Raw genomic sequence first — 14,579 nt, 5'->3', positions numbered from 1 at the left:
AAGAGGGGATATTCCACTGGCAGGGCAGGACTGCCCACTAGCATCAAAAGCATAGCCTGTGTGATGGGGGTGGAGGAAGTAAACACTGAGCAGAAGCAACCGGGCCAGCACGAGCTCCCAGCTCAACCCACAGGAGAGGGCAGGGGCTAAACAAGAAATGGAAGATGGAAAAATGTCATCAGCCCAGCCAGGTGTCAACTATGTCTATTGCCAGGAATCTGAGTGGCCCTACATCCCCATTCTCCAATGCTGGGGAAGGACAAAGCCCCTAACTCTCTGTCCTCTCCAAGGAGGGTCCTGAATCCACAGCCTGGCATTCAGTTCTAGCTGAGGGCAGCTGTGAGTCAGGGTGGACAGGAGCTAGATTTAGGGCACTGTAAGCATAGCCAGGTACAGGTGAAGGACCATCAAGGTCAAGACAAAAAGGGGAAGGATACTCAGGCCTTTGCCCCTTCAAGCCTACCTAGCTCAGAGCAGTGTAGATCAGCCCCAGGACATCCACTTGACTTCTCTCCATCAGTGGCTGGTAGTCAGGCAAGGTGGACATGCCCAGGTATAGGCCCAGGCCTGTGAGATGGTAGAGGGCAAGGAGAACCCTTGTCCTTCCTCCGGTACATCCCCGCAACACAACACGCAACACACACACACACCCTTACAGGTGCCTCTCACAGGTCTTTACACAGGGCAAAGCTGCTCCACAACACTGTCCCTAACTACTGTCAGGCAAGATTGGGAAGGCATTTGTTCCTGCTGCCTCAGACTCAGGATAGTTAGCAGACTGCTGCACCAGGTGATGGGGGGTTGATGAGAACATCAGAAACCAAAGGCACCAGGGCAGGGAAAATCGAACCAGCTGACTGTGGAGATTGTGCCAGCCTCTGTAAGGGGACAGATGGGAGTGGGCCTCCAAGGCCTGTGACACACCAAGAAGCTCCCTACCAATTAGGTCCATCAAGGCCACAACCATGCCCTGGCCATTGTCTTCAGCCAGGAAACTGATAGGCAAGCATGACAAAAAAGGGCCCAGGCTAAGGTAGTGCGGGGTACAATTTATTGTTTTGGCAGTCACCAGAGCCTCCTCCCTATTCCTTTCCTTTCCTCTTGCCCTCTCCCAACCTTACCTTTCCTCCCATCTCCCACTCTTCTTCCTTGTGTATTCAAAGCTGCAGAGAACAAAAAAAAAGGAAAAAAGCATGTTTGTGAAGGCAAAGAAGCAGATGGGTTGGCACATGGGAAGAGGATGCTTCTTTGTCTCACCCACAGAGCGGGGGTGCCTTCCTTGTGTGTTTCTGTGCCTGGTGTGTGGGTATAATTTGCTGAGCCCCAAGCATATGACAGGCTCCCTTTTTCCCTTGCCCCATCCTCCAAGACAGCCCTGAGATGCCCTGTGCAGGCCATCCATCCCCATGGACAGAGAGCTCTTGGTTTGGCTGCCAGGCTTGGGCACCAAGGTCTCAGAAAGGCACACTCTTCTAGGCCTGTCTGATTCAGGAGGGTGAGCTTGGGAAGGACTCCAGTGCTGTAGATAAACTGCTAAGGAAGTATAATCTATTGCTTAGAAAATAAGACTGGCACTGGCCTGTGAAAAAGGGGTCTCTTGTTTCAGAAGGCTGTAATTGGGTGGTGGCCACTAGTCTGTTTGATGTCAAGGGTCAAGTCTCACTTGTCTCTGAATACGCCCAAGGCTGACACTCAGTAAATGCTGACGTACAACGGCTAAATAAGCAGATGAATTGCTATGATCAACATATAAGCTTCCAGCCATCTACTGTGATTCTCCTTAGAGCCTTTTCCTCCTCCTCAAGCATCCTCTTAAAGGTGACTCCACAGGGTTCCATTCCAGGTCCTTTCCTCCTCTCTTGAAACACATTCTCTGTACCACTTCATCCATTCTCCTGCTCAGGCGGTACGCTGATGATTCATATGGCTCTCTCATCAGCTCCAGATCCCTATATCCAACTACTGACTGGACACCTTCTTTTGAATGTCCCAGGCACCTCGAACTCAACATAATCAAAGCTGAACTCAACATCTTCCCAAAGCCTGTTCCTCTTCCAGGGCTCCTGAGTTTCCAACTACCCAGGTACCCAAGCGATACAGCTGGACTTCATCCTTAACTCTTCCCTCTGTCTCCTCCTCCCAGCCATCAGCCATCCTCTCAATTAAATCTGAATGTTTCTAAACTGTCCACTTTTTTTTTATCCCTATTGTTACCACTTGGGTTCAGGACACGTTGATCTCTTACCTGGACACTGCCTTCTCACAGGCTCCTTGTCCCTCTTCAATTCATCCTCCATGGTACAGTCAAAGTGATCTCTAAAACATAAATCTACTACTACAGGCCCTTGCCCTTCTGGATCTGCTCCTGTCTATGGCCTCATTTCTGCCACCTAACTTCTCACTCCATACTCGAGTCTCACTAAGCCACTTGCGGTACACTATTCCCACCCCTCATGTGGCCATGCTAATGCCTGCTCACTCAACAAACATCAACATAGACATCACAAATTTCTTCAGGACGCTGACCCTCCACTATGCTCCTGTCACAGAAGCCTCTACACTTCCCTAGTATAGTACTAATTATACCCCATTGCAGTTGCTTATTTACCTTATAAAACCAAACCCATTGCCACTGAGTCAATTCTAACTCATAGCAACCCTACAGGACAGAGGAGAACTGTCCCATAGGGTTTCCAGTGAAGGGCTGGTGGACTCGAACTGCTGACCTTTTGGTTAACATTCGAGCTCTTAACCATTGCACCACTAGGGCTCCATTTCCTTTATGCACACCCATATATACATCTAAAAGTATCTGTTGACTGTTCTACTAGGTACCAGTCCCTACACAGGTCTGGGGAAGCTGATGGGTACCTTCCTTGTTGAGCTTGGTCCAGGTTAGGTTTGTTTTTGTTTTAACAGCTTTATTGAGACATAATTCACATGGCATGCAATTTACCCTTTTAAAGTACACAATTCAATGGCTTTTAGTATATTCAGAATTGTACAAGCATCATCACAACGAATTTTAGAACACTTTCATCAACCCTAAAGAAACCCCATATGCCTTAGCCGTCACCCCACAATCTTCTCAATCTCCATTTCCCCACCTCAGCCCTAGGCAATTGCTAATCTACTTTGTCTCCATAGAGTTGTCTGTTCTGGATATTTCATACAAATAGAATGAGGTTAGGTTTATTCCAACTCACCCAGTGCTAAGATTCACCTCATAACTTCCCTGGAGATTCAAATTCATATGACTGTGATGTCCACTGACCTCTCCATTCCTCTCGGACATATAAAACCCAACCCGTTGCCATCTGGTCGATTCCAATTCATAGTGATTCTACAGCATATAGTCAACACCTCTTCACTTGCCTCTTCATCCTTGACTTTCACCTACTAAGGTTCACAGGGTCTAGTCTGGTCTTTCCAACTAAATATAAGGCACTTGAGAGTAGGTTCATCGTCTCTTTCTGGTATTAGCTACCCTTGAGCGTAGACTAAGGCTCCAGGCAAAAATTCAGGACATACTTATAGATGAGTAAGACCTCACCCTCAAATACCTCTGCTATCTTCCTGCCCTGGTACCTGAAATTTTCACCATTAAAGTCTTCCCTTTGGGTTAAGGCAGTAGTTTCCAACTTGTTTTGCAGCAGATACCTCCCTCCCCTCCCTCCCCCAAGCAAATCACATAAAATTGGGAGGAGTAAAAGAGGATAGGGGACGCCTGATAGGCCTTCCTTCCCCTTCCCCTTCTAAGGTAGCCTCTGAGGTAAAGCATCATCCAGAGGAAAAAAAAAAGAAAACCCCACTGCCCTCAAGTTGATTCTGACTCATAGTGACCCTACAGGACAGAGCAGAACTGCCCTATAGGGTTTGCAAGGCTGTAAATCTTTACAGAAGCTGACTGCCACATTTTTCTCTCAAGTGGCTGGTGGGTTCAAACCGCCAACCTTTTGGTTGGCAGCAGAGCACTTTAACCACTGTGCCACCAGAGCTTCCTATATCCACAGAAGCCTATAAAAATGGAAGGGTTACCTGACAGAGTAAGGAGCTCTGTGCAGTCAGTGGGAGAACAGGAAAAGGCAGGGTGGGGCTGGAAGGCCTGAGTACTCATTCTGGTTTTGCCAACAAGTTGCCAGACAACCCTGAGCAAGTCACTTCGTTTCTTAAGTTTAGGACAAAACTGTGCCTGACTCACCAAATGGAGCTGTTAGCATCATTTGAAAGGGCAGGCATAAAAGTGTTTTACTAAATGAAAAATGTACAGATGAGATGGATGATTACAGGGTTATCAATGCATGCCTTGCATTGAAAACGCAGGTAAGAACACATAGGACAAAATTAACCTACCTTCCAAATAAGCAGAGGGTCCTTTAGACTTTAGAGAGCAGTAACTTGAGCTGAAAGATAAAAAGAAATAGGACTTTCCCAGTGATCTGAAGAAAAACCAAAAAACCAAACCCAGTGCTGTTGATTCCGACTCATAGCGACCCTATAGGACAGGGTAGAACTGCCCCATAGAGTTTCCAAGGAGCGCCTGCCGGATTCGAACTGCCAACCCTTATGGTTAGCAGCCGTAGCATTTAACCACTACGCCACCAGGGTTTCCGATCTGAAGAAAGCACCCATCAATAAGAAAAAAAAATGCCTGCGGTCTGAGCAGGAGATGAAATAGAAGGGCATGTCTTTAAAATGTTAGGAGAAAGGGGTTGACCTTGGCAGCTGATATTGGTAAGCACTGGTAGTTTTCTAGATGTCTTATTTACATCACTGCTCTACACCCTAGTCCAATGGTGTTGGGTGACTTGCTGTTCCCAAAACTCTTGTGCACTTTAATGTCCTTGATTTTGACCCTTCACCTGACATGCCTTTGCCTCCCTTGTTAATGCCTTCCGCTCCTTTAAGATGCAGCTCAATGATACACCCATGGAGAATGACTTTTGAGTCCACATTGTGAGTCCACAACAATGTATTTCTTTCCATTATAACAACAATCACATTAATGGTTTCTCATTTTTTTCTACCAGTTTTACCAGTTAAACTTTGAGTTCAAGGTCTGGAAACACACCGTGGGCCCTCTTTGTATTCCCAATGCCTAGCAGAGGGAGCTGCACACAGCATGTACTCAATAAATGATTGCTGAATTGATCACGTCTTACACGTGTCCTCCAATAAGCACAGAGGCAGCAGGAGCGTTCAGGTCTAACTTTAGGCCTTACCCCATTGTTATGTAGAAAATAAACACATCCTTCATTTATCAATTATCTTGCTTAAACAGTTCAAAACATATAAATGATCATAATTATTGCAAGCTTTAAAGAGGGCAACAGTGGGAGCCAAGGAAGATCTTGGCAAGAGATCTCTGAGAATCATAGCACCAAGTATGCCTTTCCCAGAAAGAAGAGGCACCAGGTCAGAGAAACCCTAGTCAGTAACTTAACTGATTCTACTAATAAACCTAGAAAGCCTATGTTCAATCAGAAGGCAGAGCTAGGAGTGAAAAGTAGGTAATGGAAGCACAAAAATAAAATAAATTATAACAGTTTACATTACTGTATGATTACTGGTGCCTAGAACTATGCCAAAAGCTTTACTTGCATTTTCTCATTTAATCCTTACCATTACGTGAAGTTGTACAATTATCATGCTATTTTAGAGGAGAAACCTACAGCTGGGTAGTTAATAATTCACCTGACACTACAAAGCTAACAAGGCACCAAGACAGGACCTGAATCCAGAACAATGACTCCAGCATCCAGAGCTGGTAATATTAAACATTTAAGTTAAATAAGTAACCAGATCTCTGGAGTTTCCCATCTAGAGATCCCCATGTAGCTAATACCACGAAGTAAGACACACCATGACTTCCTACAAGAAGAAAGCATTTCCTTTGGTTCCTTCCTAGTGATCCTCAGCATTTTCTCATCCTTGTGCCACAGTGGCCAATGGAGTCTTTGTCTTCAGAAAGCAGACTCCAAGGCCACTTGGACCCCATTTCTTGCTTCTAACTGGTAACTCACAGGTCATGTAGTTGTAAATACAGTTGACATTCTTCCCCCTGAATACATCATCTTATATTTGCTCACACTAAAAGTTTAGAAGATGTTCCTGTAATTATACAAAGAGATGCACTCCAAGCACTATATGTAAATTAAAATGCAAGTCTAAAAAATGTTTTAGCAACCCACAGAAAGATAGGAAAAATAAAACAGAAAACAAGGAACAGGAAACAAAAAACAAAATGGAAGACTTAAGCTCTAACATATCAACAATTACACTAAATAAAAAAGCCCAAATTCACCAATTAAACAGAAATTGACAGTGGATTAAAAAAAAAAAAAAAAGACCCAACTATATGCTGTCTACAACAAACTAACATACAATGTGGATGTAGCTTACTCTTAAAGATAGGAAGATAATAATGGTTTGAGATAAAGTTCTAAAAGATAGTGAATAGATTATTAATGATGCCCAAAAGAAGCTAACGGGCTGACTCATTAGGGGGAGAGCAAGTGGGAGTAAGGAGTAAGATGTATATGAACTTATATGTGACAGACTGACTTGATTTATAAACGATCACTTGAAGCTCAATAAAAGTTAATAAAAAAAAAAAAAAAAGAAGCTAACAATTTAGAGGAAGTCAGCTTTGCTATTCCTAATTATACCAGGAACTATTTGGGGTGGGGGTGCGGGGGGCTGAAGAAATGCAAAATGCAAATATCCCAGAGTTACCCGGTAATTTTTCTCTAAGTTTGTCTTTTCATTATAGTTAAGTCTTAATGTGAACATAAAAGACAAATAGTATAATTTGGTTTCTAGAAAGATAGGAGTCACATGTTAATTTTCTAAAGACTTGACACATTTCTAGAAGAGCATCTAATTGCATAAAGCAAGTACCTGGGTACTGTACTTGTGTTAAAAAACCATATCTCTTTTCTTCATGCCTGTTCTCAAGCAGTTGAATGCTGCTGGAGGAAAACCACACAACTGGGTCAAGTGGTTTAACTTTAAACTCATGATCACAAACCTCAAATCGGTACCCAATGCCAAGGCAGTCCTGCTAGGTTTACACAGTAAACTTGCTTTCCCTCTCCCCTGCACTGGCAAGCCTCTTCACTTTTGTCACCTTATTATCATGGTAAAAGCATCCTTGTTCCTATCCAAGGTCAATCCTCTTCAGGTGCTATGAACCCTGTTTGCTCATATCTTTCATGGATTTCACTCCTACTGTCAAATCTTCTCTTTTCTGCACCACCCATCACCATCACCCTCTCCACAGCACACAATCACACTCTAGAACTCTACTATCTATTAAAGCATTCTCTCCCTTGGCCCATGTCCTTCTACAGTTATCCCCAAATTTCTCTGTTCCCTTTGACAAAAAAACTTGTCTTAAGTTGCTTATATGTGCTGTCTCCATTTCTTCACTTTCCCATTCACTTTTCAACCCACTTTAGTCAGGTCCACCTTCCAATTTACCAAAGCTAATCTAGCCAAGGCCATCAATATCCTCCAGTGACCTCCAAGGTGACCAATTCATTAGCCATATCTCTGGCCCAAGTTTACCAGACCTCTCAGTAACACTGAACACAACTGACCATTCCTCTCCTTCCTGAAACCCTCTCTGCCTTTGGATTCCACAACTCAACACTATCTTGGATTTCCTTCTACCTTCCTGGTTGATCACTCTGTGTCCTCCATTAACCTATCTCTAAATACTGGAGTGCCCGAGATGATCTTGAAGTCAGAGACCAGAAATTGACAGCTCAGATCTGTGCTTTAATATCATGTAGTTTAAAAACATCTACTTTAGTTGTTTGCCATCGATCTGATTACAATTCATAGCACCCTACAGGACAGGGCAGAACTGCCCCAAAGGGTTTTCTAGGTGAAGTCTTTACTGGAGAGGCCAGGTCTTTTCTGCTGCAGAGCAGCTGGCAGTTCCGGTAGCAGCCCAGAGCTTAACCAATGCACCACCATGACCATCTGAAAACCTGGAGAATTATACTTAAAAAACCATATGCCTGGGTCTCTTGAAAGAAACCAGAGGACTTGTCAATACTGGGCCGGTATTATCATAACGGAACAATCGACTGAGTGGAGCAAATGCTGCCCCCTTGACGCTGAGTCCATTTGTTATCCGTGATATCTAGGTAAGGGGGTTGACAATACAGTCCTGAGTCAGATTCTCAGAAGCACTAAAGGGATCTTCTCACGAAGACACCAGAACACCTTCCATGCAGTCCTCAGTCAACATTTTCGCTGGCCGCTTAAGGTCCACAAGTGCAAGCTGGGGAAAGGGGAGGCGGCCACACTATTCAGTGCTGAAGGACTCCGCCCACAGACAACTTAGAAGCTCATAGGCAAAGACAGAAATCCACGTTTTAAAATACAAAATTACACTGCACCGAATACACAAAATATCCTTTCAGCAAAAGACGGACCGCTCTGGTCTTGTAAAATCCTCAAGTCTGGTCTTAAGCTGGCCTCTCTGGGCTGAGGTGGGCTGTGGGTCACCGAGTGGAGGTCTTCACCCTCCTCTCTCGCACCTGGTTTCAGGAGGCCCTCCTCTAGGGCGGAAAAAGTAAACCAAATGTCGCTGGGCAAGGACAGCCCTCCTTCGCCGTTTTCAGGTGCTGGATCCAGGCTGGGGAGATGGGAGCGCGCTGGGACAAGCTGAGCCTTTCTCCGTGGCAGCCCACGACACGGCGTTCGGAGGCCGGGTTCGGCCCGGCTAGGCGGGGACTGGGGCGGGGCTGGGCCCAGGAGCCGCCTCAGCCTCACGGTTCGGCCTCGCGCGCGCTTCCTACAGCTTTCCCTTCCCCGCCCCCGCAAATCTCCCGGGGTTCCGGGTGCTGGAGGCTGCAGCCAGGAAACCAGGTCAAGAGCGCCGGGGACCCGGGACAGCCCAAAAGTTGCGGCCTGGGCCCCAAAAAGCCCCGCCCAGCAGGACCCGGATGCCACGACGCCCGCAGGGCCCACGCGTGACGGGCGAGGGCGCGGGAGGGCGCGTGCGGCGTGACGCGACTCCGGGCGCGTCCCGTGACGCCATCGCGCCGGGTTTTGAAAGTTGGCGCCCGGGGCCGCCTCCCATGCTGCCCCGCGCCAACCCCTCCCCTCACCTTTCCTCCCCCGCCTTCCACTCGCCGCCCGGCCGGCCCCCCCACCCGTCCCTTCCCTTATCAGCACCCGCGGCCCCGGCAGCGCCGACGCAGGCGCACTTCACCGCGCCGCCGCCATTTTGTGTCCGAGCCTGTGGAGCGATTAAACCGTGCGCGGAGCTGCTTCTTTGGCGGCAGCGACGGTGGCGGTGGCCGGTGCAGACGCGCGGAGCTGGCCGGGGACGCCGGGTGGCCGGAGCGGCGGAGCGGCGGCGGAGCGGGCGCCGCGGGGGGTGTGGCGCGGAGGTAAGGGGGCCCGGGGTGGAGGAGGTTTCGCGGGCCGCCTCTAGGTGTCACGATGGGGCCGCTCCGGTCGGCGCTGGCTGCAGCCCGGCGCCAGCGCCGCCGCCGGGGGGTGTTTGTCTCCCTCTACCGTCCCTGCTGCGGCGCGGCCGCCGCCATTGCCCGTCGCCGCGGCCCGGCCTGCCCCCCCTCGCCCGCCCGCTGGGCCTCCCTCCTGGCGGCGCGATAGGCCTCGGGCGGTGGCGGCGACCGAGGCCCGCGCGCCCGGCGACTCCATTTTCCTTCCTTTGTCTCTGCCCTCGAGGCCGGCTCTTGGCCCGGCCGATTGCCCGGCCGCGGCCCGCCCTGTGTCCTCCGCCCCTCCCGCGACGGGTGGCCCCAACCGAGAAGCGACCTCTTCGCCCTGGCTTCCGCAACCGCCTCGCCCAAGGGTCCGGACCGCTACCACCATGCGCGCAGTCGGATCTCCGTCCAGTATGGGTGTCAGACCCTGGCCGACGCGTTCCGGGTTGCCCATCCTTCCGCCCGCCGGGTCCCCGGAGCCTACCGGGCCGCCTGTGTGCGTCCCCCGCCGCTTGGCTGCTGGGCGGTCGCTCCCAGTCTGCACGCCGTCGCCGCTTGTCTCCGTCTCCGCCGAGTGGCGCAGGCGGCGCTGCTGCGGCTGCGAGCAGAGGGGCCCCAGCGCTGCCGAGAGCTCCCTCTGCAAGGCTGGCTGAGCTGCTCGCGCCTCAACGCCGCCTGAGCGGGCGGGGGGACGCGCGCTCGCCGCCCCCGCTGAGCCCCGCTGAGCCCCCAAACTCGCGCCGGGGCTCCTCGCGCGACTCAGCGGGTGCGGCCCCATGGTGGCTGGAAAAGACGCGCGCGAGTTCCGCACCAAATAGCTCCTTAGAGTGATAGCAGCCTGACTTTGTGCGCTAAGAGATCTCAAAGGGATTGGAACTTAATTTCACTCTGATCTCAAGTGACAGTGACAAATTCCTGAATTCGGAGTACGGGCTAAGTTCAAGCAACCCCTAAGTTTGGCTCCCGCTTTAAAATGTCTTGATGTTAATTTACTGTACACCACTTAGTACCTGATGCTCTAGGGCTGGGCGAAAGCAGTTCTGTCCTGGGATTGTGCAACTCGATCTAAAGCGCCAGTAGAGCAGAATGAATTTATTCTTGACTGGACTGGTAATTTGCCCATACGCTGAAATATGAGGGTTGATGTTGTAATTGAATCCTGGGTCACTCGGTGCAGATGGTTTATAAATATCTATGCCTGTTAGTAGTTAACTTTTTGTAGCTCTGAGATCGGCATTAAGTAAACATACACATATATGTGTTTTCATGCTTGCTTTGAGTTTAGATCAATTAGGAAAGCTAAAATTCCGCGTCCCTGTGGGCGGAAAAAGAAATTCAACAGGGCATGTATTTAAACTTACTTTGTTTTTAAGTCTTGCATCTTTCAAAACTTCCTGTTGAACAACCTATGTTTTCTCTTTTTGCGTTTTTTTTTATTTTAGTAACTTACTATAGTGCTGTGCAGCAGCTGATGTATTAACTTGGGTGACTTTGGAGAGAAGAAAGTCTAGATTAACTTTTTTTTATTAGGAAGAAAAACTGTTAAGCTTATGAGGAAATTAAAACAGGCCGGTGCTAAACAAATTCATTGGGTCCACTGTATGTAATCTTAATCTGTAGGTTTTGCAGCAGTCTGCCTCAGTAGAAGAGTATTTCAGCATCTCTTTTTACAACCATAGAAAATGGTCCTGCCTCTCAATAAAATCAACGCTAAGTAACTACGTGCCAATAATTTTGGTGGAGTGTTGGACTCGGGAATAGAACCACCTCTAAGTGTCTAATGTCTTAATCCATTTGTACAATTTTTTGTGTTTTATGGTTCTCGGTTTTATTTTTCTTTGAAACTGTGAGGGCCTATGGCTTATTTTATTAAAATGAGCTCTGCATATGGGTAAAAAAAAATTAAAATCCACAAAGTCTTTAGTTGACCCAGGAGTAAAGCATTCCTAGATTAGCGTTCTGCTCCACCGCGCAGACCACACTTTGCTCCTCTCTTCGGTTGTCCCGTGTGCAGTCATCGTCTTCCTGATCTTACACATTTATACTGTCTTAATGGTGTAAATGGTATAAACCATGCACCTTGTCCACACAGTTGTCATCCTTTGAGATTCTTGATGCTCTGTTTTTATTGGAAAACTAAATCTACAGAGAGAATAAATTGAGAATATGAGGTAACCCAAAGGAATTTACTATTTAAATCAGTAGTATGAGGAAGGTTACAACAGGAATGTCTGCCTATGTAAAAAAATATTGCTTACTTAAGAGCAGTTGTAAAAGTTACCCATAGGAATCCATTTAACCTACATAAGAAAACTTAGGACCTGTAAAAGTTACCCTTAAGGGCCATCCAAATTCTAAGAATTGAGTGTTCAGTTTTTGTTTTAAAGGACATACAAAAATGAGGGTATCCACCTGGGACTTCTCTCATGGTTTGGGGAGTTCCTTGGGTGTGGCAGAGGCCACCTGTGGCTGACTGGGGCCCTAGGGAGGAGTGCTGTGGCAGAGCTTTGGACAGAAATGCCTGCTGGCAGAAAGTCACCACAAGAGCAAGGTTTCTTTCTTCAGGAATGCTGCTGGCATCGAAGCCAATCTACATCAAGTTCGTTACTTAATAGCTGCATCTCATTTTTTAAAAATCAGAAATGTAACTTGGCCATTTTTCTACCTTATTTATTTTGGGTTCAAGTGACTTCAGACTGTTTTGCCAAAAATTAAATCTCTTTTCAAACAACTAAGATTTGTCACAGTTTAAGACATTGAAAAAGAATATACAGGTTTAGAAAGAACAATAATGGTAAATAACGTATAACTTGAAGACCATGGTTCTCAATTGAATGTGTAACTTTGCATACCGTATTTTTTTTTTTTTTTTTTTTTTAGAGAATATTACTTTACCCATTGCAGTTGAGTGGATTCCGACTCATAAGCAACCCTATATAATAAGAGTAGAACTGCCCCGTTAGTTTTCCTAGTCTGTAATCTTTATGGGAGCGGATCACCAGGTCTTTTCTTCTGCGAGAACATGGTGGGTTCAAGCTGCTGACTTTTCGGTTAGCAGCCACTGCGCCACCAGGGCTCCACATTACTTTAAAGCAAAAACCAAACCCACTGCTGCTATGTTTCCAACTCATAACGACCCCATAGGACAGAGTAGAACTGCTCCATAGAGTTTCCAAGGTTGTAATCCTCACAGAAGCAGACTGCTACATCTTTCTCCCCCAGAGCAGCTGATGGGTTTGAACTGCCAACCTATGCTTAGCAGCCAAGTGCTTTAACCAACCAGAGCCCTCTTCATATTACTTTCCCCAAAAAAACTCAAACCCATTGCCATCGAGTCAATTTGGGCTCATAGCTCCCGTATAGACAGATATTTAGTTACCCCTCTTTAAACTTTCTTTAGTCACCATCTTCAGACCTTCCCTGGTAGTATCTTTGTGCGTTTTGTCAGTGACGTAGTATGTGAGTGCAAAAGTTTGGTTTTGCTAATAGATTGCTAGCTTACAGCCCAAGCGTGGCAATATATTTTCCTCAGTTGAGCCTCATTTTTGGTCACTGTTAGAACTTTCAGGAGCATAAAATACCATTCTCAGGAAACCCTGGTGGCATAGTGGTTCAGTGCTACAGCTGCTAACCAAAAGGTCATCAGTTTGAATCCACCAGGCAGTTCTTGAAAACTCTGTGGGGCAGTTCTGCTCTGTCCTGTAAGGTTGCTACAAGTCAGAATCAACTCAACAGCAAAATTTTGTTGTTTTTTTTTTTTGGTAGAGACATGCTAGTGACAATATATGGAGTCTAGTACCAAAATGCTTCTTGGGCTAAACACACTGATCTTCTCTTTGTATTGCTATAAATTGCCTCTCAAGCAATTGCCTCTCAGTCAACAAAAGAGGGGACTTTTTTGTTTTAACTTCATCTTAGTATTGCATCAATTTAGTTCTATGCGCTTTGCTTAATTATGAAAGGGATTCCCTCAGAGATGTTCCTCATATGCCAAATTCTTTGGAAGTTCTTAATTCAAATTTATCTTTTTTATTTAACTTGAGATTTTCTTTTCCCCTACAGAGGTAAGTTTCACTCTACCATTGCTTGAATCTTGACAATTCATTTCTTTGTATTTTAGAGAGAAAAAAATGTCAGCTAACTAGGTGTTCCCTTATTTGACTAAAAATATGTATTTCATTGCTGTATTTCTAAGATTTTCAGACGTTTGTGAAAGCTTCCCCCTTTAGGTTATCTTATTAAACTGAAAAGTGCGGGCCTTACTTATGGTATGCTGCCTTTTTAAATCACTAAGACCACTAGTTGCTGAAGATAAGGAAATAAACTGTTAAAGAACTGTCACTGCATCTATAAGAATTCCCTTTTTTTTTGGTAGTTTGAATGTATATCCATGTGCTATTAAGGTTACAATGGGTACTCCTTTGATAATCACAAATCTTCAGTCCTTTATTCTGCAAATGTCTAAAAAAAATGAAGTGAACATTTTGTTACTTGATGGAACTTTATGGATTGGCTCAATTAGTTACTGATGTTATAACAGATACATTGTTTCTTTCCCAATTTGATCAGTCTTCAGTTTGCTCTCATTTTGCTTCTCCTACTATATATGGATTTATATATTTAGTGATTCATAAAATGATCTGTGCTTCACTGAGCTTCTGGTAAGGGTGAGAGAAAATTTTGGAAATGGATAGTGGTGATAGTTGTACAACATGATGAATGTAACTAATGTCACTGAATTGTACGTATAAAAAATGTTGAAGTGGAAACGTCTTATAGTATATATGCTTACCACAGTTAAGAAAAAAAAAGACACTTTAAAGAGAAAAAAATGATTTGCACTTCTATTTTAGAATGATCACGAATCTGGGGCCAAAGAACAAGATGCGCTAGTCAGCAGGTTGCTGACCAGGGGCTGAGAGCTGTGTTCTTACCCTCCTCAAACAGACTTTGCAGCCACGGAGAGGTAAATGCTATTTCCATTTCTTTGTCTTAAAAATGAAAGGACCATTATTCTGTTAAAGTTGGGAGGCTTTGCTAGATAATTCTTGGGTATAGGAGACACAGGATGGCAGGTGATTGAGAGCTTTAGAGTGAGAGAGTTCTTGA

General features: G+C 46.0%; 2 protein-coding genes across 13 annotated transcripts in view; one reads left to right on the top strand and one right to left on the bottom strand.

Annotated features, from left to right (window-relative positions):
- AGRP (agouti related neuropeptide) overlaps nt 1-10,036 on the bottom strand; it is a 155,546-nt gene extending 145,510 nt beyond the window's left edge. For 8 of the 10 annotated variants that reach the window (XR_010318873.1, XR_010318870.1, XR_010318872.1 and 5 more), the window contains exon 1: nt 1,122-8,990. The gene's annotated coding sequence lies outside the window, so the exon portion shown is untranslated. Of the gene's footprint in view, nt 1-1,121; nt 8,991-9,954 lie in introns of those variants that run through there. The other 2 variants (XR_010318868.1, XR_010318875.1) reach the window with 2 other exon arrangements.
- Nucleotides 10,037-12,352: 2,316 nt separating this feature from the next.
- Nucleotides 12,353-14,579, top strand: part of CTCF (CCCTC-binding factor) — a 44,150-nt gene continuing 41,923 nt past the window's right edge. For 2 of the 3 annotated variants that reach the window (XM_023556569.2, XM_023556568.2), the window contains exon 1: nt 12,357-14,436. The gene's annotated coding sequence lies outside the window, so the exon portion shown is untranslated. Of the gene's footprint in view, nt 14,437-14,579 lie in introns of all 3 variants that reach the window. The other variant, XM_023556566.2, reaches the window with a different exon arrangement.

Source organism: Loxodonta africana, chromosome 21 (genome assembly GCF_030014295.1).
Source record: "Loxodonta africana isolate mLoxAfr1 chromosome 21, mLoxAfr1.hap2, whole genome shotgun sequence".
NCBI lineage: Eukaryota > Metazoa > Chordata > Mammalia > Proboscidea > Elephantidae > Loxodonta > Loxodonta africana.
This window is presented reverse-complemented; position numbering and strand designations above follow the sequence as displayed.